This window comes from Bos taurus, chromosome 1 (assembly GCF_002263795.3).
Source record: "Bos taurus isolate L1 Dominette 01449 registration number 42190680 breed Hereford chromosome 1, ARS-UCD2.0, whole genome shotgun sequence".
Classification (NCBI taxonomy): Eukaryota; Metazoa; Chordata; class Mammalia; order Artiodactyla; family Bovidae; genus Bos; species Bos taurus.
Window position 1 is genome coordinate 85,136,533 of NC_037328.1, and position 26,153 is coordinate 85,162,685.

Genomic DNA, 26,153 nt, shown 5'->3' on the forward strand with positions numbered 1-26,153 from the left:
TATGGAGAGTAATTCATTGTCTTTATTCTTTAATGAATATTCCAAGTTGTCTGCAATTCTACTATCTTTATAATAACAAGTAAGCACATAAATTGTTGAGTTTCATTGTTTTGCTATTTTCTTGTGTCTTTTGAAATCTGGATCTCAACCAAGTACTTCAGGCTCAGGTAGGAAATGACAGTTGTGGTTCCCCCACGTTCCTGGATGCCTGCGTTGGGAGTGATAGAGCACCTGAAAAGTCAAGCTTTCCCTTCTCACAATTTTGCCCTGGTCCAGCCCTGCCAAACCTTTTAACCCTCAAGCCTATCCAGGCTTCCCTTGGTACCAGGTTCAGGGCCTTCTCTCAAGGAGACGAGAGTTGGCCAGACTTCCTTTCCAGATCTACTGTCATCTACTGGACCAATTGCTAAAAGGGGATTGGGGATGTCAAAACCAAATACCAATCTCCAGGTCTTAGATCCTATCCTCTTTCTTAGAAAATCCAGCCTTAATCCGGTTTGCATTTTTCCGCAAAAGCAGCTTATTCGCTAATGGAACAGTCAGATTCCTCCACTTGTTCATTTGTTCACACAGAAAAAGCTGCCTGAGAGACCACCTGTATTGGTAGGGCAGCTGACTAAAGGGTTGTTTTTTCTGAAAACAGGTCTTCAGGGTAATTCTCGGGATTTTGTGCATGTCAGAGTCACTTTTCCAAGTAACAACGTGTAGCCCCGACAAGGTAGTTTCCTTGTGTTCTGTGCAAGTCCAACTGCCTGGCAGACAGAACTAAAATGGACGTTAGTTTCCAAAGCAATGAGGTTTCACCTCTCCTTTCCCCACCTGATACAGAGACAACGAAAGTATTCATCCAGTATCTAGAATTTGCCAATTCAGAAATCTATGTTGGGTCCAATTCTAAAGTAATTATTCAGACATAAGTCCCAGTGACTTAAAGGGAATTTGATCAAGGAAAAAAAACAAAACAAAAAAAACCCTACTAAATCATGCTGCAAATACAAGATATATTAGATTGTTAATTTACAAACTGGAGTGTTTTCTGTAAAGTAGCTAAAATCTCCCTTCTCAGAAAGACTGAACTTTTAAAATTGTTTAATAATATTTAAGAGGCATCATTTGCTTTTACTTGATAATGTTTTGTCTCCTTTCCTACACTGCCAATCTCTAACACTGAAGGTGTACATAAGAAGCTGTTTTATAATATAATGACAGGATATGAAAGGCTTCCTATAGGGAAAAAAAAAAAGTTTTAAAGGAAAAACTTCTTTCACCAGCTTTTCTTTACCTGAGACATCTCAAAGTTAATTAAGTGCTTGGCCTATTACCATCAGCTATGTCTACAGTGTGCTAAACCAACTTTTGGAGTTGAAATTAACTGCAGCACTTAGAAATAGTCCTGCTTTCTTTATAAGGGAAGAAAACTTGTCCAACAAAGTGCGTGGATTTTTTATTTTCATAGCACTGAATTCTTCTATGCCCCTAAGGATAAGTTGGAGGAGAACCCTTGTATAGTTAGATTTTAAGAACTCATAGTCAAGTAACACAGCCTTAATTGGGAGAGAAAGGAGATAGTGGTAGAGGAAGAAAAGTTAAGTGAATCATCATGTTGTAGATAAAGGCAAGGTGCACTTAGAAACTTTTCAACCTCTGTCTTTTGTATGCTCTTTTTTTTGTATGTTTTTATCAATTCAGTACATGTTATGACACATTTAAGAATATTAAGTTAATTTTTACTATCCTTGGTGTGGTCTATAGGGGTACTGGGTAATTGTTTGCTAATTGTTTTGACTAAATTAGCAATTCTTTCAAACAACTTGTGTAGCGAATCTAGTTTTTCACTGACTTAAGCAATTTTTTATTTTTCTTACACATTGGACGAGTAAGCCTCAGCACACTTAGCCTCTGAGCAGGTAACCCAGACTGCAGTTCAGTCCCCAAGACTATCTCTGGCTCACAGGGAGAATAGGAAAATAAATCAATCTAAAGGGCTTCCAGACTTCTGAGGTATGCTGGGATCAGCCCTGATGATCCCTTACTCATCTTTCTTCTAGTTCTGGTGAGATGACTCAGTAGTAATAAGATGATTCACCATTGTCTCACAAGCAATTATAAAAATATCCCTGTGTGTGTGGTTTAAAAAAAAAGTTCAGAGATCAAGCTAATGAAGTAAATTTCATGTAGACCTATATACCATATTCTATTAATATAAAGCAAAGTCAGCTTTTCAGCCTCTTCTTATTACTAAAAACTGTTTTAAAGTCCCTCTAGTACAACATCTTCTAAGAAAATCTAGAACAATGTGGATACTCACTGGAACAGAGCCACCCATACATGAAGACAGCAGGCAAGAGAAAATGAGAGCTCTGCCGCATTGAGTGACTACTGTGTGCTCTTTTTAAAGATGGGGAAACAAGGGCCCAAAGATACTCAAACTTGCCTGAGGTCACACAGTTATAAGTAAGATTCAAGGTGAGGTCATCTAACTCCAAAGTGTTTCCACTGCATTGTGGTAGAAAGCCTTACAGAAATGTACCTTCACAACTCTAAATAAAAAAGTTCTCTCCCATCCAAGCTTCTTCACCCTGTAGGAAGCAATTATCAAATTCCCCTGTGCTTTGGGGTCTGGGCTCTCGTGATAGATTATTTGCCATTTATTAATGTATGATCTGGAGCAAGTTGAATAAATTCTTTAAGCCTCATAAATTATATTTTTAAAATATAAATATTTTATATGATTATAAATATGTATGTCAAAGGATGGTTGTGGAAATTAGATGTGATAATGTTCTAAAGGTCTGAGTACATAGTAAGTATTTTATAAGGGACCGTTATTATTAATTATTATTATTTTTCACTGAAATAATGACTGCATAGATATGGTGTGTTTTTTTTTAATCATTGCAATGGGTTAATAACATTCTCTCCTCCTCTCTTTCTAATCTACTTTTAACTCTTTATTAATATTAGCCTCTTTTTTTCTTTGAAACTGTATATTTAACTTTTTATTATAGAAAATTTCAAACATAAATTAGAGATTAGAAACTCCAATATACATCATTCAGCTTCAACAATTATCAACTTGTAATTAACGGTCTAAAGGTTAACACCAGTAGGAAAATTCCTCTTCAATTTACTTGTTATATAGAATCACTTGAGTTTCTCTCATTAAAACGCCAAACATTCCAGAAATTGTTTTCAAATATATTGGGTTGGCCAAAAAGTTCATTTCCTTAAAAGTTCATTTTTCCTTTTGGAAAAATCTGAACAAACATTTTGGCCAATCCAATGTAAATACTGTTCACAGTTATTTCCCTCTTTGCTCATTTAAAAAAAAAAAAAAAGGAGCCCAGTCTTTTTAGAATCACAGTATACAGTATAACAAGCTGAGAAAACTTTACAAATGATATATGATCCAACAAATTCTCAAATCCAGCATGGAATCAAGAAAAGAATATGAACTCGACAAGGGTCTAAGATCTGTGAAAAGCTTACAAATCCTCTAGCAAAGTTTTTTCCTGAATCTGATCCAAGTGTTGGATTCTAAACAAAATACAAAGAAAATGAGTTAAACCAAGCTTTGTCCCCTAGTTAGAGGAATTCCCCATAGCTCTATCATTGAAAATTGGGCCTTTGTCTTCCAATGTGGGCCTCCAAAGTTTAGGTTGTTGATGCAGAACCACTTAAGTTATTGTAAACCATATCTCATGGACTCCAAAAATGGTTTCTTAGTAATGGGGAACCAATTATGTGATTACTAGACTCCCTTCATGTACCATTAGTCATATGAAGCTGGAAAATATGCCTGTTTTCAAGGCAAATTGCTCATTTTGAATTATGCCTCAAAATGGAGCCTCTCCTCTGTAGGCCTAAACTAAAAACCCCCAAGCCAAATTTTCAATTATAACTTCTAAACAGCCATCTTTAGCCAGGCCTGTGAATGGTCTGGACTGAGTTGGGGAATCTTCTAAATGGGAGACAGAAATGAAAAGACTGGAGTCTTCTGCAGATTTTCTTCCTTTCCTACAAGTGCTTGAGGGGAATTCAAATCACAGCCATCTTTTTTCCCATAACTCAGAAAAACCCAGCATAACAGTTATTTCCCCTGACAAATCTATGGTTCACCAAGATACTGGCTCCGCTTCTCTGATAATGACAACTGACCTCATTTTCCAGTCCAGATGCACAGGCTCATCCTTCTGAGGTGGTTATAGCCCTCGAACTAGGAAGACGATAGCAGAGTTAGGAACAGAAGGAAAACCTAGCGGCACGTGGTATAAAGAGAAACAGAACCATCACCCCTTCCCCAAAAAAGCGAGAAGGAGTGGGTGGTGGGGGAGGGAATAGAATATGGCTGCAAGAAAGCCAGGGAGAATGAGAGACTCCAAAACTTGCTAGGTCCAGAACTCCTTCAGGCACAAACCACATCCCATTCATTTCTGTAACCACAGTGCTTGGCACACAGTAGGAATGCAATGAATGTTTGCTAAATTCGATTTAATTGAAATGAGAAGAAACAGATTGACCCAATGTAGCTGGCAGTGTCTCTAAACATAATTAATTCTGGAGATTCTCAAAGTCATCTGAGAGTTGCTTGCAGGCTCAGTAATAATTTTCATCTAATGACAGCTCCTTAGACCCGATATGAATTTCATTAAACGAGTCAGCATGCCAGCAGCTAGAATATGAGCAAAATGTTAAAGAAGATCTGTATATCGCCAGGGACAGGGGACAGAACAGGATATGGGTTAATTATGCTCTCTCAAGCTTTTGCTGTATGGAATTTGTTTCCTAGAACAGGAGCAATCTGTTTCAGATGGGAATCAGGGTGATAACAATTAGGATTCTGCCAAAGCGTGTGTGGCCGGGACCAAAGCTGCTGACTTCCAGGATGCTCAGCTGTGGCCAGTCCCAGCTCTGCAGGCACACCCTGGAGGGTGCAGCACAAAAACTGCGCATTCTAGGCCGGCAAGTGATGTCAGCCAAGCCAAAATTAATTGCTCAGATTGGGCTTTGGTCCCCTTTAAAACAACTCTACGAGTCAGTCTGATTTCTACTGTGACATTCGCTGTTTTAAGTTCCAAATGACACTCAAGTTCAATCTTGTTTCAGCACCAAACTTTTCATTCAGGTGTGGCCTCAGCAAAGCTGATAACAATTCCGCACTTTCCCTGACCTTGTCCCAACTTTCCTGTAAACAGGTAGAAGATGGGGAAAGAAATGCAGAATGGTAACCTAATACCAATGCCAGCTCTGGGGTGGCTGGTAACTTGCTCCGTTGTGTGTCTTTCTGCTTTCTGCTACCACTTTAATGTAGTCAAAGGAAAGGATGTGATACTGGAGGTCTAAGAGACAGCACTGTAAATTGTGTCTTCTTTTCATAAGCTGAAGATGAGCCTTATACCAATAAACATCTGGGCCTCCCATTGTTCTGTGTCTGAGTATCAGGAAGTTTTGGTAGCAGAGACAATGCAAAATGCTAGAGACAAAAATAATTACTTTAATCAGTACAAGTTATGCTGGTGTGTTGATTTAAGATGCTCTGTTAGCTACTGTACCAAGTTAGGGCTTGATTTCTTTTTTGTTGTGTTTGCTTTCTTCCTAAGTGAACGAATAAAAGAAGTACAAGACCGGAAACTGAAGAGTACATAAGACAGGTAGGTGGGATTTAACGAGTTAAACCTTTAAGCTTTAGAGAAAGCTAGACTTCTAGGGGACAAAAAGTTGCTGACTAGAGGCTTAAACTGCATGCTTTCATCTTTGGGATGACAGCTAATTAAATATGTCTTTACAGTATCTTAAATTTGATACTCTGCATGACAAAGCATGACCTGACATTGTGTAAATAGAATTTTCTATGTTTCCAAATGCTGTTTAGTAAAGATATATTTCTTTTATAATAAGAAAAAATTAATGTATTAACTATTTGAAAAGTGATCCCTCAGGAAAACAAGAGAACGGATGAAAGATTTGATTCCAATTGAAAGGGTCTGGGTTCAAGTTCTAGCTCTGTTACCTCCTAGCTCCATGAAATTGGAAAATTTCTTTACTTCTGTGTGAATTGCCGTTTTCTCACCTGTGAATAGTGAGTGATGACATCAACCTCTTCACAGAGCTGTAATGGGGATTGAAACAGTAAAAAGTGCCTCAGACTTACTAGTCACTCAGCATATGACAGCTATGGATGGCCATGACTAAAGAACTCCCTTCAGCCCACAGCTGTTGTGAGGAAAAAGCCAATGCCATTTTGCAAAAAAAAAGCATTTTTAAAAAAACAAGTCAATTCTATATAACCATAAGTTTTTCAAATGCTAATTGAAAAGCACAGAACTGATATGAAAGGGTATTTTTTAACCTTTTTTTTTTGGTTGTACTGCTAGTGGGATTTCAGTTCCCTGACCAGGAACAGAACTCAAACAGGCCTTCTGCAACAAGAGCCCAAGAGCCTAGAATCCTAACCACTGGACCACCAGGAAATTCCCATAAGAGAGTATTTTTAAAGACTGTACAATTCAGTGGAAATAGCCAGGAGGCCTTGGCAGTCCCAGAAAGAAAGCAATCTTAGGTAAGTTTCCTTGTACCTCAGTCTCCTCATCATACCTAGCCCAGGCAATGCTGTGAGGGTCATAAGAAAAGCATGTGAAAGAGCTTTGAAAGCTAAAAGATCTATAGGCACAGAAGATAGATGTTACTATAATTCCATAATTTGAAAGTATACATGCATATTAGTATCTACTCAGAGTTTGGTCATTCTTTTGAAACATAATCTACCTAACTAGCAGCCCTAAAACAAAACCAAAAAAAAAAAAGATTTTGCTTGGTATAAAAAAGAAATCTCCTGATGATCTCATCCTGAGGATGAGAAAAAAATCTTATTTCTATATATACTTTTACAAAAGATTCAGATAATGTAGTATGTATTGATTCTCTGTATGTTCCAGAAAATTTGGAAAAATATCAACAAATCTATAAAACCAAACAGGCAAATGAGCATTACATGCAACAACAACCTACTTTTTTTTCTAGAATCTGAACTATTAGAACTCTTGTTTATTCATCATACACAGTCTCTTTGTTTTATTTACTTATTTCTTATGAATGAATGAGTCAGAAATGGAAGGTCCTGGCAGACAAGGATCCTGGGACATGCCTTCACACATGGCTGGTGAATAATTGATTTAAAATAATCACTTTAAATGACACACATTCATTGCTGGTGTCAGGTTCATTGTTACTAGCCTTTGGAAAGCAATATGGCAAAATCTATTAAGAGCCATAAAAATGCCCATATAGTTTCACCCAGTCATCACATCCCTGGGGGTTTATTCTAAGGAAATAAATCATGCACAAATATGTTTGTGGCAGTTTCATATGTAAAAGTGAAATCACTTAAATGTTCAACCATGGTTTTAACAAACAATACTTATAAAGATAATACAGCAACCCAGAACCATATTAATTAAAAATTATTAAGCTACAAATAATAAGTATAAAATGGTATCCTAACATGATTTCAAATCTATAAAAATTTGATATGTGAATAATAACCAGAAAAAATATGCAAAAATAAAAAATAAGGTGTTAAGAAGATATGATACATAATTTAAATTTTTTTCTTAACTATGGTATTTTTCACAATTAAAAAAATAAATATCAGTTGAAATGTTTTTCATTTGAATAAAGCTGTAAGGGGATCAGCTGGCATGGTCTTATTTGATTTTCAACACAATCCTGGAGAGATGGCAAAAGCGTATCCATTATCATTTGACAAATGGAGTATCTGAGACTTCAGTTCAGTTTAGTCGCTCAGTCGGGTCCAACTCTTTGCGACCCCACGAATCACAGCATGCCAGACCTCCCCGTTCATCACCAACTCCCAGAGTTTACCCAAACTTGTGTCCATCGAGTCAGTGATGCCATCCAGCCATCTCATCCTCTGTTGTCCCCTTCTCCTCCTGTCCCCAATCCCTCCCAGCATCAGGGTCTTTTCCAATGAGTCAATTCTTCCCATGAGGTGGCCAAAGTATTGGAGTTTCAGCTTCAGCATCATTCCTTCCAATGAACACCCAGGACTTATCTCCTTTAGGATGGACTGGTTGGATCTCCTTGCAGTCCAAGGGACTCTCAAGAGTCTTCTCCAACACCACAGTTCAAAAGCATCAATTCTTCCACGCTCAGCCTTCTTCACAGTCCAACTCTCACATCCATACATGACTACTGGAAAAACCATAGCCTTGACTAGACAGACCTTTCTTGACAAAGTAATGTCTCTGCTTTTGAATATGCTATCTAGGTTGGACATAACTTTCCTTCCAAGGAGTAAGCGTCTTTTAATTTCATGGCTGCAGTCACCATCTGCAGTGATTTTAGAGCCCAAAAAAATAAAGTCTGACACTGTTTCCACTGTTTCCCCATCTATTTGCCATGAAGTGATGGGACCAGATGCCATGATCTTTGTTTTCTGAATGTTGAGCTTTAAGCCAACTTTTTTACTCTCCTCTTTCACTTTCATCAAGAGGCTTTTTAGTTCCTCTTCACTTTCTGCCATAAGGGTGGTGTCATCTGCATATCTGAGGTTATTGATATTTCTCCCGGCAATCTTGATTCCAGCTTGTGCTTCTAGAGAGATCCAATTTTGTCTAGAGTCCTTGGAAATAACTGAGCCAGGGCTTGAACCAAAAGTGTCTCCTGACCCTTAGTCCAGTGCCCTGTCCCCAAAGTGCCTGAATCTGACCAAGCCTCTAGATCCACATACCAATTTATAAGAAACACAGATGGAAAGTAGAGGAATATGTTAGGTACACTGCAGGGATACAGTCTACAAAATCCAGAAATGAACAGTTCTACAGGCAAACAGTCTCATTTCTTCAGCAAATAAATAACATCACATGAAGAGAGAGAGGGGGGAAAGGAGAGAAACATATAGATTAAAGATTCAAAAAACATCAACAAATCATGTGTGAACTGCATATGACCGCTGATTTCAATAAACTTATAAAAAAGGAAATTTGTGAGACAATTGCAAATTAAAATAGTGACTAGGTATTTGATGATATTAAAGAATTATTGTTAACTTTTTGAGATATGATAATAGTACTCTGTGTTTTTATTTAGAGGCTTTATTTTCTGAGATATGTGCTTCATTACCTATGGATGAAACAGTATGATATCTGGGGTTTGTTTCAAAATAATATGGGACGTGGGAATGGAGGATTTAGGTGAAATAAGAATGTTCCTGAGTTGAAGCTGAGTGTGATGGGTTCATGGGGTTTCATTATACTATTTTTCTATTTATATTTGTTTAAAAATCTTCCTTAATAAAGAGGGGTTTTTGAAAATAAATGGTATCTATATTTGTTAATTTTTATCTTACCCTTCTCCCATCAGTAAAGTAAAAGTTTAATACAATAACCTGGGTTGAAAATGAGAAGCCACAGCTGCATAACTTTTACTTTGTTAAATATTTATCTATTTGGCTGCATCAGGTCCCAGTTGAGGCACACAGTCTGTGTTGTGGTGCACAGGGTCTCTTACGGCTCTCGGGTTTAGCTGCTCCAAGGCATGTGGGAGCTTAACTCCCTGACCAAGGATTGAACCCACATGCCCCACATTGCAAGGTTGGTTCTTAATTACTGGACCACAGAGGAAGTCCCTTACCTTTTTAAATGGAGCAAATGATATCTTTGGTAGGCTACAGAGTAGAGCACAATGAATGAAATTGCCTGATACATTTTCTTCAATTTAAATGTTTTTCTTTGTTTAAAAGATTAAAAAAGAGAGAGAAATAAAACAGAATGGATAAAAGTAAGGAGGAAAGAAAGTGAAAGGGCCAACATAACAGTATAAACTGATAAGGATTTAAATAGGCCACTTGAAAATAATCAAGGCTGGGGGGTTGTGAATACAGTGAAATCATGGTATTAGTGATTGTACTGGCATCAGGTTTTCAGCCAGACAGATTTGGATTCCAAGCACTGGAAGTTTCAAGACTAATGACTTAAGTTCTCTGAGCCTCAGTTCTCCTTGTCTGTAAGGGGAAGGATAATCACGTCCACCTTGCAGAGTTTGTGTAGAGATGAGATAAAGCATGTGGAATGCCTCCACAGAGGACCGTGAGTACATAATAGTCTGCCTCCTAGTCTAGTGAAGCCAAAGGCTTTGTTGACCAAAAATGTCAGATGAGAGCTCACTTAGCCAATGGGGCATGAGGGGACGCTGAATTCACGGTTCCATGGCTCACCTAAAACGCTGCCACTCAGCAATGAGGCCAACTGTCCATTCACCCACTGCATATCTCTAAGACAAAGAGTTGGCAAAGTCTCTACTCAGTATTTCTGAACACTAAAATAGACTACCGTGTTGACTGGGAATAAATGAACTATTTAACCTCAAACATTTGGACAAGAATTTTTTCATCCTCAGAATATTCATCAGCAACAAATACTTGGATAAAATATTTCCTTTCTGTGACAAAGTCAGTGTCACCCTGGCTTATGAAACCTCAAACCCCCACATATAAACCAGGACCCAGCCAATGTCTTTATCTACCATCACATGGACTTGGAACTGGGAATGAGCATGAATGGCAACATAGTAAAGGCTATGGCTTTTTAAGAGAATTTCTGGGTACTTTCTGCCATTTGATCTTTCCATAATTATGCCACAAGATGCCAACTGCCAAACACAAAAGTGAGAAGCTCTGAGTTCAGTTCAGTCACTCAGTCGTGTCCAACTCTTTGCAACCGCATGAATCGCAGCACGCCAGGCCTCCCTGTCCATCACCATCTCCCAGAGTTCACTCAGACTCACGTCCATCGAGTCAGTGATGCCATCCAGCCATCTCATCCTCTGTCGTCCCCTTCTCCTCCCGCTCCCAATCCCTCCCAGCATCAGAGTCTTTTCCAATGAGTCAACTCTTTGCATGAGGTGGCCAAAGTACTGGAGTTTCAGCTTTAGCATCATTTCTTCCAAAGAACACCCAGGGCTGATGCTAAAGCTGAGAAGCTCTAAGAGTACCATATAATGTTTCTTTTCTTAAATTATAGTATTATCATTATTATTACTACCAAAGTAACACATATTCTCTGTATCTTCAAATTCAGATAAACAAAAAGAAAAAATTAAATTCCATGCTGTCCCACAGAGCATAGACAACTAATGCCAGGCTAGCACTTTAACATTTTGGAATTCATCTTCCAATCTTTCTATATGGATTTACCTTTTTCCCTTCTTTATCTTTCCATTTTCCCCCAAACTGGGATAATATTGTATCACAGATTTATAATTTTTTTTGGTTGTATAACAACATATCATGAAACTTTTACATTATCTTCTATTGCTCCACTTTTAATAGCTATGTACTATCCCATTATATGGACATATTATAATTTATTTAATAATTCCCTATACTGGGGATTTCCCTGGCAGTTCAGAGATTAAGACTCCACACTTCCACTGCAGGAAGTACGGGTTCCATCCCTGGTAGGAGAACTAATATCCCACATGCCTCAGGATGAGGCCGGAAAAAAAAAAAAAATTTGTATTGGGTACTTTCTCTACTAACATAATCTAGTTTATTAGTGAGAGAGTTGGGAAATTCTGCTTTAGTAGATCCAGACTTAATTAAACCTGATATCCAAATGGGCTAAATGCAAGCAAGAAAGCCTGAATCTAAAGTTCAAAACCTCTTTGAACTTCGGCGCTTCCATTCAGGTGCCTCAGAAGACCTGCACCTGTGAGGCCACCGCCCCAGCTCGGCTGGAATTCCCAAAGGGACCATGCCATGCGACGGAGCAGGCAGCTTTGTTTCTCCAGAATCCCATGGGAGCATTCATCTCAGGGTTCAAGCAATGTCATGTTTGCAAAAACTGAGTCAGAACCTCCACCACCCACCAAATGAAAAGCATTTTTACTGTAGCTTTGTTTCAAGTTTTGCCACAGAAATAAAAGGAATGTGGGGGAGGGTAGGAGAAACTACCAAACTTAAAGCATGTTTTCATTTCCAGTTGGGTGGCTGATGCTCCATCTCCTTCCGCTTCTTGGGTTCTCCGCACCAACTCCCATCAGTCACTGGAGCTGCTTTGACTCTCATGCGATCCTAGACATCCAACTTTATACTCTGGGTGGTTTTGCCCAAAAGAAAATGCATGACTCTTGAATAGAAGAAGCAAACCCAGAAGCAACTGTGAAAGGAAGTCAGATGTGGTTGGGGTAGAAAGTCCTTCTCAGAACGTGGCTTTTTCCAGTGTTAATTTTTCTGTACAAACAATATAAAACCAAAAAGCTGGCAACAGGATTCATCCTAAAGAAGAAGAAAAAAATATGTGTGTGTAAATATATACACATTTCTTTACAAATATTTTGGAAACATGAGGCCCAAAAGAATGGTTAGTGTTTTATGGAGGAGAGAGAGACCGAGAGGACAGAGAGGGAGCCAGGACAGGGCACACAAGGACAATTATTAAGGTGCCCCCTCCCAGAAAAAAGAGGTAGAGAATTTTCTGCTAAACCTGGATTATCTCACTGCTTTCGAGTGTTTGCAACGAATACTTTTTTCCTCCAAGCAAATTAGTTACCAGAAAAATATACTGCCTCCCAGCCCCTTGCTCTGCCTGACAGTACCTGTCAAAAAGATAAGATCTTTCAATGAATTAAAGAAGGTGAAAGGCCAATCCCTCCCAGGCATCTGGCTGTGATTTACATCAGTATAATTATATCTTCTATTGCTGTGGGAAATTGACTATACCTACAGGGAAAAGTTACTTGTATATAGGAAGTTTCCTTTTTAATTACTACAGAATGCAAATCTGCAACTTTATTTTTGGACCAATCTCATGTTGTGCTTGGGTGGGGGGAGTATGGTCCACAAACATGGAGACATTTTTTTCTTCATGAGTAAAAAATCTCAAGATAGAATTGGCTTAGTACTAAAGAGAAAAGGAAAGCAAAGGATTGATATTAATTGCAGTAATTCTTTAATTGTGAATATGCATGCACATGCATGTTCTGGGAGGGGTTTGTGTCTTAAGTTCTTCTATATGTTTTATTTCCATACACAAGATAGCTTATTAAACAGATCATACCCTTGTAGTTGTTCCTTGAGTTGCATTTAATCTGAGACTTTGATAAGTATCTTCATACATTTGATGTTTTACTCGTTTGCATCATGCTCTACTTTCTACCTCATGTACCCTAGAATGTTATCACACACAGTGTGTACATAAAAAAGACATGTCAATGTGTACACCCACAAGTATATGTACACATATAAAATATTTTTATTTAGAGAGAGTCTTATCTACAGTCTTCATTTTTCATTGAAGGAGTGAAGCAACTTTAATTATTAATGGGTTCTTCTCAATTTCAACATTAGTCTCAGGGGATGTATTACTTTAAAAACATTAGTCTATGTTGTTTATTTAAAAGTAAGCAAAATTTAAACTTAAATTGAAGAAAGTAGGGAAAACCACTAGACCATTCAGGTATGACCTAAATCAAATCCCTTACAGTGAAAGTGATAAATATATTCAAGGGATTAGATTGATAGCGTGTCTGAGGAACTATGACATTGTACAGGAGGTGGTGATCAAGACCATCCCCAAGAAAAGAAATGCAAAAAGGCAAAATGCAAACAGATCTGAGGAGGCCTTGAAAATAGCTGAGAAAAGAAGAGAAACTAAATGTAAAGGAGAAAAGGAAAGATAAATCCATCTGAATGCAGAGTTACAAAGAATACCAAGGAGAGATAAGAAAGCCTTCCTCAGTGATCAATGTAAAGAAATAGAGGAAAACAATAGAATGGGAAAGACTAGAGATCTCTTCAAGAAAATTAGAGATACCAAGGGAACATTTCATGCAAAGATGGGCTCAATAAAGGACAGAAATGGTATGGACCTAACAGAAGCAGTAGATATTAAGAAGTGGCAAGAATACACAGAAGAACTGTACAAAAAAGGTCTTCATGACCCAGATAATCATGATAGTGTGATCACTCACCTAGAGCCAGACATCCTGGAATGTGAAGTCAAGTGGGCTTTAGGAAGCATCACTATGAACAAAGCTAGTGGAGGTGATGGAATTTCAGCCAAACTATTTTAAATCCTAAAAGATGAGGCTGTGAAAGTGCTGCACCTAATGTAACAGCAAATTGGGAAAACTCAGCAGTTGCCACAGGACTGGAAAAGGTCAGTTTTCATTCCAATCCCAAAGAAAGGCAACGCCAAGGAATGTTCAAACTACCGCGCAATTGCACTCATTTCACACCCTAGCAAAGTGATGCTCAAAATTCTCCAAGTGAGGCTTCAATTTTATGTCAACTGTGAATTTCCAGATGTTCCAGCTGGATTTAGAAAGAGCAGAGAACCAGAGATCAAATTGCCAACATCCATTGGATCATAGAAAAAGCAAGAAAGTTCCAGAAAAACATCCACTTCTGCTTCATTGACTACGCCAAAATCTTTGGGTAGATCACAACAAACTGTGGAAAATTCTTAAAGAAATGGAACTACTAGGCCACCTTACCTGCCTCCTGAGAAATCTGTATGCAGGTCAAGAAGCAACAGTTAGAACTGGACATGAAATAACAGACTGGTTCCAAATTGGGAAAGGAGTACGTCAAGGCTAAATATTGTCACCCTGCTTATTTAACTTACATGCAGAATATATCATGCAAAATACCAGGCTGGATGAAGCACAAGCTGGAATCAAGATTGCAGAGAAAAATATCAATAACCTCAGATATGCAGATGACACCACCCTTATGGCAGAAAGTGAAGAAGAACTAAAGAGCCTCTTGATGAAGGTAAAAGAGGAGACTGAAAAAGCTGGCTTAAAACTCAGCATTCAAAAAAATGAAGATCATGACATTGGTCACATCACTTCATGGCAAATAAATGGGGAAATAATGGAAACAGTGACAGACTTTATTTTCTTGGGCTCCAAAATCACTGCAGACATAGACGGTGACTGCAGCCATGAAATTAAAAGACACTTGCTCCTTGGAACAAAAGCTATGACAAACCTAGACAGCATATTAAAAAACAGAGACATCACATTGCCAACAAAAGTCTGTATAGTCAAAGCTATGGTTTTTCCAGTAGTCATGTATGAATGTGACACTTAGACCATACATAAGGCTGAGAACCAAAGAACTGATGCTTCTGAACTGTGGTGTTGGAGAAGACTCTTGAGAGTTCCTTGGATTGCAAGGAGATCCAACCAATCAATCCTAAAGGAGATCAGTCCTGAATATTCTTTGGAAAGACTGATGCTGAAACTGAAACTCCAATAGTTTGGCCACCTGATGCGAAGAACTGACTCACTGGAAAAGACCCCGATGCTGGGCACGATTGAAGGAAGGAGATGAAAGGGATGACAGAGGATGAGATGGTTGGATGACATCCCTGACTTGATTGACATCATCACTGACTTGATTGACATGAGTTTGAGCAAGCTTTGGGAGTTGGTGATGAACAGAGAAGCCTGGTGTGCTACAGTCCATGAGGTCACAAAGAGTCAGATACAACAGAGTGACTAAAACGAACCAGTATTGTTTCCTGCCTGGGATTAACCGAGTACTTAAGAAAGAAGAAACTTTGTAAGTGCCATTAAGGCTAATTCAGTTGCCCGCCCCTCTTCTCTCTTAAATGGTCTGATTTTATCATATAGGAATGATCCTTAAAATCTAGTACATAGTCTCGCTAATTGAGTTAGTTTAAAAACTGATCTGATATTATTTGTAACTAGGGGAATTATTTTAAACTATCAGTTTAGACTCTGGTCTAATATTTAATCCAGAATATCTCCATGGCAACATTTGATGGATTTTTAATGGACTTTTCAAAAAATTCATTAAATCTGAGCCTTCAACTTGTAAACTTTCTCAAAGGAAATTCCAACTCTATCTCAGTTACAAATATATCATTGTGATGCTGGATGTTCTCAAATCTCTTGCTATCAAGCACCATCTGATCTATGTGTTGTTTAGAAAAGAGATCACAAGCTCTCTCAGGTTGATGCAGAAAGCTAGCAAGCCATCCGAAATATATGGGCTAATTGTGATCCGCTTTATCTATGTTTAGAAGTAGAAGTCATCACCTTCTTAGTTACAGGTGAGAAAACTGAAGCCTGAAGATGTTACATAATGGTCCCAATTTTAAAGGATAACATAATGGTAAAACTAAGACCATAACTCAAGCCTCCTCAATATCAAATCAATTATCACATTATCTTCTACGATGGAATGTTTCATACATCAAGCTCCCTGTGGAAGATTATCACTCTTTTCAGCAATGGGTTTCTCATAAGGATTTCAGTGTCTCTTTAAGGGAAATATATTCTGGGAGATGGACTCCCCCAGTGGCTCAGTGGCAAAGAGTCCACTTGCAATGCAGGAGACGAGGGTTCAGTTCCTGGGTCAAAGAGATCCCCTGGAGAAGGAAATGGCAACCCACTCCGGTATGCTTACCTAGAGAATTCCACTGGACAGAGGAGCCTGAATTGGACATGATTTAGTGACTAAACAGCAACCACAAAATTCTGAGGGATGATATTTTTCCAAAAATGGCTGCAACGCTATCCGCCATCCGATATGCTCTTACTATAATGTACTGAAGCTTCTCCCACCAAAATGAGGGGTTTATGGAATTTCCCTGGTGGTCCAGTGGCTAAGACTCCACATTCCCAATGCAGAGGGGCTTGGTTCAATTTTTGGTCAGGGAACTAGATCTCACATGCAGCAACAAAGAAAAAAGATTCCAAGTGCCTCAGCCAAGACCTGGCACAACCAAATAAATAAATAAATATAAAAGATGTGGGGTTTATGTTCCATTCCCTCAAATCTGGGCTTTTGTTTGTTGCAGAAGTGATGCTATGTGACTTCTGACACTAATCTTACAAGATGATATAGCTTCTCCCTGGTTCTTCTGGAATATTCACTCCTAGGACCTAACTACCATGCTGTAAAGACATCAAAAACAGCCAGACAAAGAAGCCCTAAGAAGATGCTCTGGCCAATAGACCCAGCTGGGTTCCCAGGCTACAGCCAACATCACCCACCAGATATGTAACTGAATGAGCCCTCAACAGTTTATTTCTCCCCAGTGACCAAGTCACCCCCATCTCTGGATCCATTGACTCCTGGCTGCAAGCACAGCCTTTGTTGTTCACAGTGTATTGGGAAAGGTATGGCAAACAAGCCAGACTCCAAGGCAAGGACAGTCCAGCTTTCTCCCTACTTCTTCCTCACCCTGTTCTCAGCTGCTGAGGAAAGCTCAGCAGGAGTCACTTGGGTCCCCTCTTTTCCTGTCTCCAGTGATTTACTTTTTCTTTCACATGCTATCTCTTCTTTCCTTAAAGACTCAGTTCAAATGACCTCTTTTTCCAAAAGGCCTCCCTTGAACCCTTCACCTGGAATAGCACCCATATGCACCAGTTAAGATTATATCAGCTACAAATGACCAATAAAAAATATAAACCTTCTTGGTTCCATCCATATTCAAAAGTTAACATATCTGGTATTATTCAGTCTTGAGGCTGTGGGAAAGCAAATATTCTTATATGTTACTAGTGAGACCATAAAGCTGCTCATGCACTTTCAAAGGCAAGTCAGCAGAATCTACTGGGGTGGCCAAAAAGTTCATTCTGGTTTTTCTGCAACACCGTACATTTAAAATATTTAAAGTGTTACACTTTTAAACATGCCTACCATAGACTCTATTTCTCCATTATATTTCTAGAGAAATATTGTTGTATGTTAGCAAAGAATTGGAAACAACATATGCGTCATCAATACAGAAATAGTTAAATAAGTTACGATACAGCCATGGCATGCTGTGCAGCAGTGAAGGAAGGATGAAATACACCTATAATTCAAAGATACAAGATTCTCCAAGACATTGTACAGTTTAGAAAAAAATAAGCAAGTTGTCAAATAATGGATACAGCACAAAAAATACTTACATAAACACTTTTTTAACTTAAAAATTATGTATTTCTCTAGGTTTATATATTTGTAAACACATGTAAAGTAAAAGGTCTAAAAGAATACACACCAAACCAACAATGGGGATATATGTCGCTTGTAGGTTTTGGTCCAAGAGTCTTTATCTTTATCTGTATTTTTTTAATATTTTAAAGAGAATCTCTTCATATATTACTGGTGTTATTTTAAATGAATGCAATTTAAGAGGTTTGAAAACATGGCAATGCAAAATAAGTGCCCCCGAAAAGTGCCAAAACAGAGATATGAACAAGGTATTATGCAACCCAATAGAAGGTGAAAATAATCTATTTTGTGAATTTTCCAATCCACTAAACATACCTTTATTCATTTTAAAAAATAAATTATATATCTCAAGTGTTCATACACACCCAGAGACTTAGACTAAGCAAAACTACTTTGGCAGTCTGTGACAGCTTTAGAATGCTCATTAATTTACAAAAGTTAGAACCAAAATTATAAAGCACTCAGGCTTATTTGTTATTTCTGCCAGCGACTCTCTGCAGTGTCAGTATCCCCAACCTTAGCTAACAGGTGGGAAAATAGGAAAAGGAAAAGGAGTGTCCTGCCCAGAATCATCCAGTAGTCAGTGGCAAGAGCAGAATTTCGAATCCAAAGGACCTGCTGAAATTGATTGTGTTGAAACTGTCAGATGACAATAGGTGATGGTTTAGAGACATCTCCTCTTCTCGAAAAAGAAGAAAGTGTGTCTGGCCTCACCTATTAGATGTCTTTACAGGGCCATGTGGCTCATGTCCATAGGACAACTGAGACATTTCAGTCCTTCTTCCAGAGAAAAGCCACAGCAAGAGGCAGGTCTCCAGGAACATTCTGAGCCTGCTTCTCCAAGCTCACTCCTCTGCTGCACATCAAATATAAACTCGGCCTCCACACAGTGTGAATTACTGCCTTAGAGAGGTCCTTCTATGTAGTAACAATTTGTCCTTATCTCAAGCTAGAAGAAAACCTAGTGACTTGAATAAATCTCCTAGCATTTTTTCCATGATAAAGTAAAAAGTTCAATTTATCCCTGACTTAGCTTCACAAGTAAAAGTGTTCCTGCATGCCACATGTAATTCACAAATAAAGCCAGCACTCCTGTCAGCCCTCATTTATTCCCAACAGGTGAATCAGAAGCACACGCTGACAAGATGTGATGCTGGGTAACTTGGCTTTTTTTTCTCCCTGATTTAACTGAGACCTGTAATGTTATTTGATGCAGTTTTCTGTATTTAATTAATCTAACATTCCAGATTTTTAATTTGCATTTAATTTAACATTTCAGGTTTTTAATTTACCAGATATTGTTTATCAAATATTCATTTCAGAGACTTTCACTGTATATACAGTGCATACCCCTCTTTAATTAGTGTGTGGCAAATTAATTCTTCTCTCCTTGCTCCTTCATCAGATATTGGATTAAGGAAGTTGCACTGTTTCAACACAGCACGTAAACGCGTTTATTAAACCAAGATGGTAAATTTCCCCATGTATGGCCTTGCTAGTCTGCTTTCATGTTTAACCTGATAAAAGCTGTTTTGGTTAAAACCAGAAATCTATTATTTAAAGCCCATTGCTTGGTTTGACAATGAGAGTATTACATTTAGTTCAGTTCAGTTCAGTCGCTCAGTCGTGTCTGACTCTTTGCGACCTCGTGAATCACAGCACGCCAGGCCTCCCTGTCCATCACCAACTCCTGGAGTTCATTCAAACCCATGTCCATAGAGTCGGTGATGCCATCCAGCCATCTCATCCTCTGTCGTCCCCTTCTCCTCCTGCCCCCAATCCCTCCCAGCATCAGGGTCTTTTCCAATGAGTCAACTCTTCGCATGAGGTGGCCAAAGTACTGGAGTTTCAGCTTCAACATCATTCCTTCCAATGAACACCCAGGACTCACCTCCTTTAGGATGGACTGGTTGGATCTCCTTGCAGTCCAAGGGACTCTCAAGAGTCTTCTCCAGCACCACAGTTCAAAAGCATCAATTCTTTGGCGCTCAGCTTTCTTCACAGTCCAACTGTCACATCCATATATGACCACTGAAAAAAACCATACCCTTGACTAAATGGACCTTTGTTAGCAAAGTAATATCTCTGCTTTTCAATATACTATCTAGGTTGGTCATAACTTTCCTTCCAAGGAGTAAGCGTCTTTTAATTTCATGGCTGCAATCACCTTCTGTAGTGATTTGGGAGCCCCCAAAAATAAAGTCTGACACTGTTTCCACTGTTTCCCCATCTATTTCCCATGAAGTGATGGGACCAAATGCCATGATCTTAGTTTTCTGAATGTTGAGCTTTAAGCCAACATTTTGTAGTCGAGCCCATTATTGGGTCCAGTTTTGCTCTTTTCTTTCTCCTCAATCTGTGACTTGGTCACCTCCCTTCCTGGCCTTCTTCCTCTCTCTCCCTTCAACCACATTACCAATGTTCTCCCTCCCTAGTATATTGGCTAAAATAAGATTACACTCGTCAACTTTTCTCCAAGACACAGGCTCTCCGAAATTAAAAATTTACCTTCTCATCCTTAAGTTTTACACTTCACTTTTCTCTTACCTCCTCCCTACCTCCCTGCAAATAATAACCAGTTTCCAAAGTGATTACTATGTCTAAATTATATTGGAAGGGACCATTGTGGCCCGAGGGGGTCTTATCTCTCCCATTATGTTGTCAACTTTTTGAGAACACATTTTTCTCAATTCTGCATCCCAAACAGGGTCTACCTAGCATAATATTTTACATAAACTGACAAACAGTCTGGATAAGTGAATTAATAGATGGATGGAGTCATAGATAGCAAGATCTCATCAGTGTGCCTGGTACCATGCTCATTCTTTAAACTATGTTTTCTCACATAAATGTTTCTCATAAGGAGGAAATAGTCCCATTTAACTGATGAAGACACTGAGGCCCAGAAGTTCAGGTAAGGTTTTACTCATGATCTCATGGCTAACAAGTAGCTGAGCCCAAATTTGAATCCAAATTTGTCTGATTGTACTTAGCCAGGACTGGCTGCATAAATGTGGGACTGCTATGATGTGAATGTGTCTCCCTCAAATTCACATGTTGAAACCCTAATGCCCTAAGTATCAGGACCGTATCAGGGGTTGGAAACTCTAGTAGGTGGTTAGGTCATGAGAGCAGAGCTACTCTTGTGAGTGAGAAAGACACTGGGAGACCCCCTCACCCCTTCCCCCACATGAGAAAACACCACCAAGTCTGCAGCCCCCAAAGAGGGCCCACACCTGACCATGCTGGCTTCCTGATCTCTGACTTCCAACCTCCAGGACTGTGAGAAATAAGTTTCTGTTGTTTCTAAGCTACCCAGTCAATTGCATTTTGTTATGGAAGCCTCAACAGACTAAGGTGGGGGCCCTGTGAAAAATTAAAATGTATAAACATTCAAAAATTATTAATAATTTCAAGACAGTGACAGAAGAGCCTTAAACTTCAGCTGGAGCCCTTTTAGGCATGGAATTTGTGGGGCTTCATAGCCAGACACCCATGAAGCCAGCCCAGTTTCTGGGGCCCCTCACTCCCAGGCTGCCATCCAGCCCACCTGTCTAAGGCAGAAGTACACCAGCTGCACCCCAGCTACACACAGGAAACTTGAACCTGGTTCAGACACCTGTGGTTAAAAGTTAGATATACATCCTAAAATAGATTGGGGATGGCCATGGGCAAGGATCACCTCAAAATATGTTTCTATCACATTCTCCATGTCTGTCACCACCAACACCATCAATTGCCCTGATCAGGGACGGCAATGGGAACTAGGAAAATATTACACTTTGCTCTGCAATTTCTCACTGACCAACCAAATAAAGTCCCTAAGAATAGGTGTCCTGCCCTTGCTACTCTGCTGAAACAGATTTAATACATCAGCAGGTAAGGAAGAGCCAGATGGGAGATGAGAACCATGAAAAGTAAAGGGTAACAGTCCAGTACTTGAGCTCATGAGAGCTGAAACTGACTGTGATATCCAGAAAGGATCCTTTCTTTGAAATTCCATGAACCAATATCAGGGCCAGTGAGAGCTAAGTCTAAGGAGACCTAGAGTGAAACTCAACTTCATACAGCCACAAGCTAAATGACTGCCCCTCCTACCCCTAAGGCCATCTCCCCATGGCTACTATTCTTTTCAAAGGAAAGATAATGACACACTGATGGCTATTTAAAGAAATCCTTCAGTTCAGTTCAGTCACTCAGTCATGTCCGACTCTTTGTGACCCCATAAATCAAGCATGCCAGGCCTCCCTGTCCATCACCAACTCCCAGAGTTCACTCAGACTCACGTCCATCGAGTCAGTGATGCCATCTAGCCATCTCATCCTCTGTCGTCCCCTTCTCCTCCTGCCCCCAGTCCCTCCCAGCATCAGAGTCTTTTCCAATGAGTCAATTCTTCGCATGAGGTGGCCAAAGTACTGGAGTTTCAGCTTTAGCATCATTCCTTCCAAAGAAATCCCAGGGCTGATCTCCTTCAGAATGGACTGGTTGGATCTCCTTGCAGTCCAAGGGATTCTCAAGAGTCTTCTCCAACACCACAGTTCAAAAGCATCAATTCTTTGGCGCTCAGCCTTCTTCACAGTCTAACTCTACATGACCACTGGAAAAACCATAGCCTTGACTAGATGGACCTTTGTTGGCAAAGTAATGTCTCTGCTTTTGAATATGCTATCTAGGTTGGTCATAACTTTCCTTTCAAGGAGTAAGTGTCTTTTAATTTCATGGCTGCAATCACCATCTGCAGTGATTTTGGAGCCCCCAAAAATAAAGTCTGACACTGTTTCCACTGTTTCCCCATCTATTTGCCATGAAGTGATGGGACCAGATGCCATGATCTTAGTTTTCTGAATGTTGAGCTTTAAGCCAACTTTTTCACTCTCCTCTTTCACTTTCATCAAGAGGCTTTTTAGTTCCTCTTCACTTTCTGCCATAAGGGTGGTGTCATCTGCATATCTGAGGTTATTGATATTTCTCCCAGCAATGTTGATTCCAGCTTGTGCTTCTTCCAGTCCAGCGTTTCTCATGATGTACTCTGCATAGAAGTTAAATAAACAGGGTGACAAAATACAGCCTTGACGTACTCCTTTTCCTATTTGGAACCAGTCTGTTGTTCCATGTCCAGTTCTAACTGTTGCTTCCTGACCTGCATACAGATTTCTCAAGAGGCAGGTCAGGTGGTCTGGTATTCCCATCTCTTTCAGAATTTTCCACAGTTGATTGTGATCCACACAGTCAAAGGCTTTGGCATAGTCAATAAAGCAGAAATAGATGTTTTTCTGGAACTCTCTTGCTTTTTCCATGATCCAGCGAATGTTGGCAACTTGATCTCTGGTTCCTCTGCCTTTTAAAACCAGCTTAAACATCTGGAAGTTCACGGTTCACGTATTGCTGAAGCCTGGCTTGGAGAATTTTGAGCATTACTTTAGTAGCGTGTGAGATGAGTGCAATTGTGCGGCAGTTTGAGCATTCTTTGGCATTGCCTTTCTTTGGGATTGGAATGAAAACTGACCTTTTCCAGTCCCGTGGCCACTGCTGAGTTTTCCAAATTTGCTGGCATATAGAGTACTGCACTTTCACAGCATCATCTTTCAGGACTTGAAATAGCTCAAGTGGAATTCCATCACCTCCACTAGCTTTGTTCGTAGTGATGCTTTCTAAGGCCCACTTGACTTCACATTCCAGGATGTCTGGCTCTAGGTCAGTGATCACACCATTGTGATTATCTGGGTCGTGAAGATCTTTTTTGTACAGTTCTTCTGTGTATTCTTGCCACCTCTTCTTAATATCTTCTGCTTCTGTTAGGTCCATACCATTTCTGTCCTTTATCGAGCCCATCTTTGCATGAAATGTTCCCTTGGTATCTCTAATTTTCTTGAAGAGATCTCTAGTCTTTCCCATTCTGTTGTTTTCCTCTATTTTTTGCATTGATCACTGAGGAAGGCTTTCTTATCTCTCCTTGCTATTCTTTGGAACTCTGCATTCAGATGCTTATATCTTTCCTTTTCTCCTTTGCTTTTTGCTTGTCTTCTTTTCACAGCTATTTGTAAGGCCTCCCCAGACAGCCATTTTGCCTTTTTGCATTTCTTTTCCATGGGGATGGTCTTGATCCCTGTCTCCTGTACAGTGTCACAAACCTCCATCCATAGTTCATCAGGAACTCTATCTATCAGATCTAGGCCCTTAAATCTATTTCTCACTTCCACTGTATAATCATAAGGGATTTGATTTAGGTCATACCTGAATGGCCTAGTGGTTTTCCCTACTTTCTTCAATTTCAGTCTGAATTTGGTGATAAGGAGTTCATGATCTGAGCCACAGTCAGCCCCTGGTCTTGTTTTTGTTGACTGTATAGAGCTTCTCCATCTTTGGCTGCAAAGAATATAATCAATCTGATTTCGGTGTTGACCATCTGGTGATGTCCATGAGTCTTCTCTTGTGTTGTTGGAAGGGGGTGTTTGCTATGACCAGTGCATTTTCTTGGCAAAACTCTATTAGTCTTTGCCCTGCTTCATTCCGTGTTCCAAGGCCAAATTTGCCTGTTACTCCAGGTGTTTCTTGACTTCCTACTTTTTTGCATTCCAGTCCCCTATAATGAAAAGGACATATTTTTTGGGTGTTAGTTCTAAATGGAATGGGTGAATTTAACTCAGATGACCATTATATCTACTACTGCGGGCAGGAATCCCTCAGAAGAAATGGAGTGGCCATTATGGTCAACAAAAGAGTCCGAAATGCAGTAGTTGGATGCAATGTCAAAAACAACAGAATGATCTCTGTTCGTTTCCAAGGCAAACCATTCAATATCACAGTAATCCAAGTCTATGCCCCAACCAGTAACGCTGAAGAAGCTGAAGTTGAACGGTTCTATGAAGACCTACAAGAAATCCTTAAGATACCAATTTCAGAGGTGGTAGCCATTGATAAAATACCACAAAGCAGGGATGAGAAAGTCTGAAAACTTGTGAAACAGCACAAGGTGGTAATGGCAACTCTGCTTGGGACCTAGGAGAGTGCTAAAGACCAACAAATAATAAACAAAACACTGAGGTCATTCAGAGTGAGATGAGCCTCAAATTAGGGGAAAACCTTACTCCTTGACTGTTGAAGGCCACGTTTTTGTGTCCTTGAAGGCAGGGTTCACATCTGCCCTGTCCTTTGAGGAATCCCCCAGGATCTAATGCAGTCACTCAATAAATGTGGGTGGATAGAAGTAAAGGAAAATGTTCCAAGAGGAAAGATGAGACAAGTTTAAAAGGTCCAACTTCCTTTGTCCTTCCTTTGTCACTTTATTTCCAAAATAGTTTATGGCATTTGTGTAAATTCTTTGTTAAGATGTACCTGAGTGCTTTAAAACACATAAAGCGGTTAATTTCATCTCTTAGGTGTCATTGCTGTCACCTGAAGTCCAGAACTGAAGTGTCAGCATTTAACTTTCCCTTGATCATCTGCTTTCCCTTCTCCTGTTCACCTGAGTCCTGGCAGCCCCACTGAAACACAGCCCTACTAGATGGCAGCCAGGAGGCTCTGTTATTTGCTGTAAGGCATTTTTTTTAAAAACATGTTTTTCTTTTTGGATTAATTTTAGATTTCCAGAAAAGTAACAGACATAGTATAGAGTTCTCATATATTACTTACTTTGTTTCCCATAAGGTTAACTTGCATAACTATGGTAACTTTATTAAAACTAATGTATTAACATTAGTACATTACTATTAGCTAAAATCCAGAATGTATTCAGATTTCACAAGCTTTTCCATTAATGTTCTATTTTTAAAAGATTAATAGAATTTATTTTTTTGATTGAATTTTAGAATTACAGAAAATTTGAGCGGGTAGTATAAGTCCTACATACCCATTCTATTCCAGCCTCTCCACACCTTGCCCACAGTTTCTCTTGTTATTAACACCTTGTGTTAGTGTAGTACATCTGTTAAAGTAAAGGGCTAATATTGATACACTATTATCAACTAAAGTTCGTAGTTTGCGTGAAGGTTCACTCTGTGTGTTGCACAGTTCTATGGGTTTTGACAGATGATGAATGACATTTATCTATCGTTATGGTATCATGCAGAATAATTTCACTGCTCTAAAGATACCCTGTGTTTCACTATTCATCCTTCCCCTCTCTCTCCTGAAACTCCTGACAGCCACTGATCTT

General features: G+C 39.3%; 1 long non-coding RNA gene across 1 annotated transcript; it reads right to left on the reverse strand.

Moving 5' to 3' along the window:
- On the reverse strand, positions 1-25,041 carry LOC104970937 (uncharacterized). Its single transcript, XR_804353.3, has 3 exons — positions 24,233-25,041; positions 19,890-20,029; positions 1-12,295 (listed from the first exon to the last, which is right to left on the reverse strand). It is a non-coding gene; the product is annotated as an uncharacterized lncRNA (long non-coding RNA).
- Positions 25,042-26,153: the final 1,112 nt, after the last annotated feature.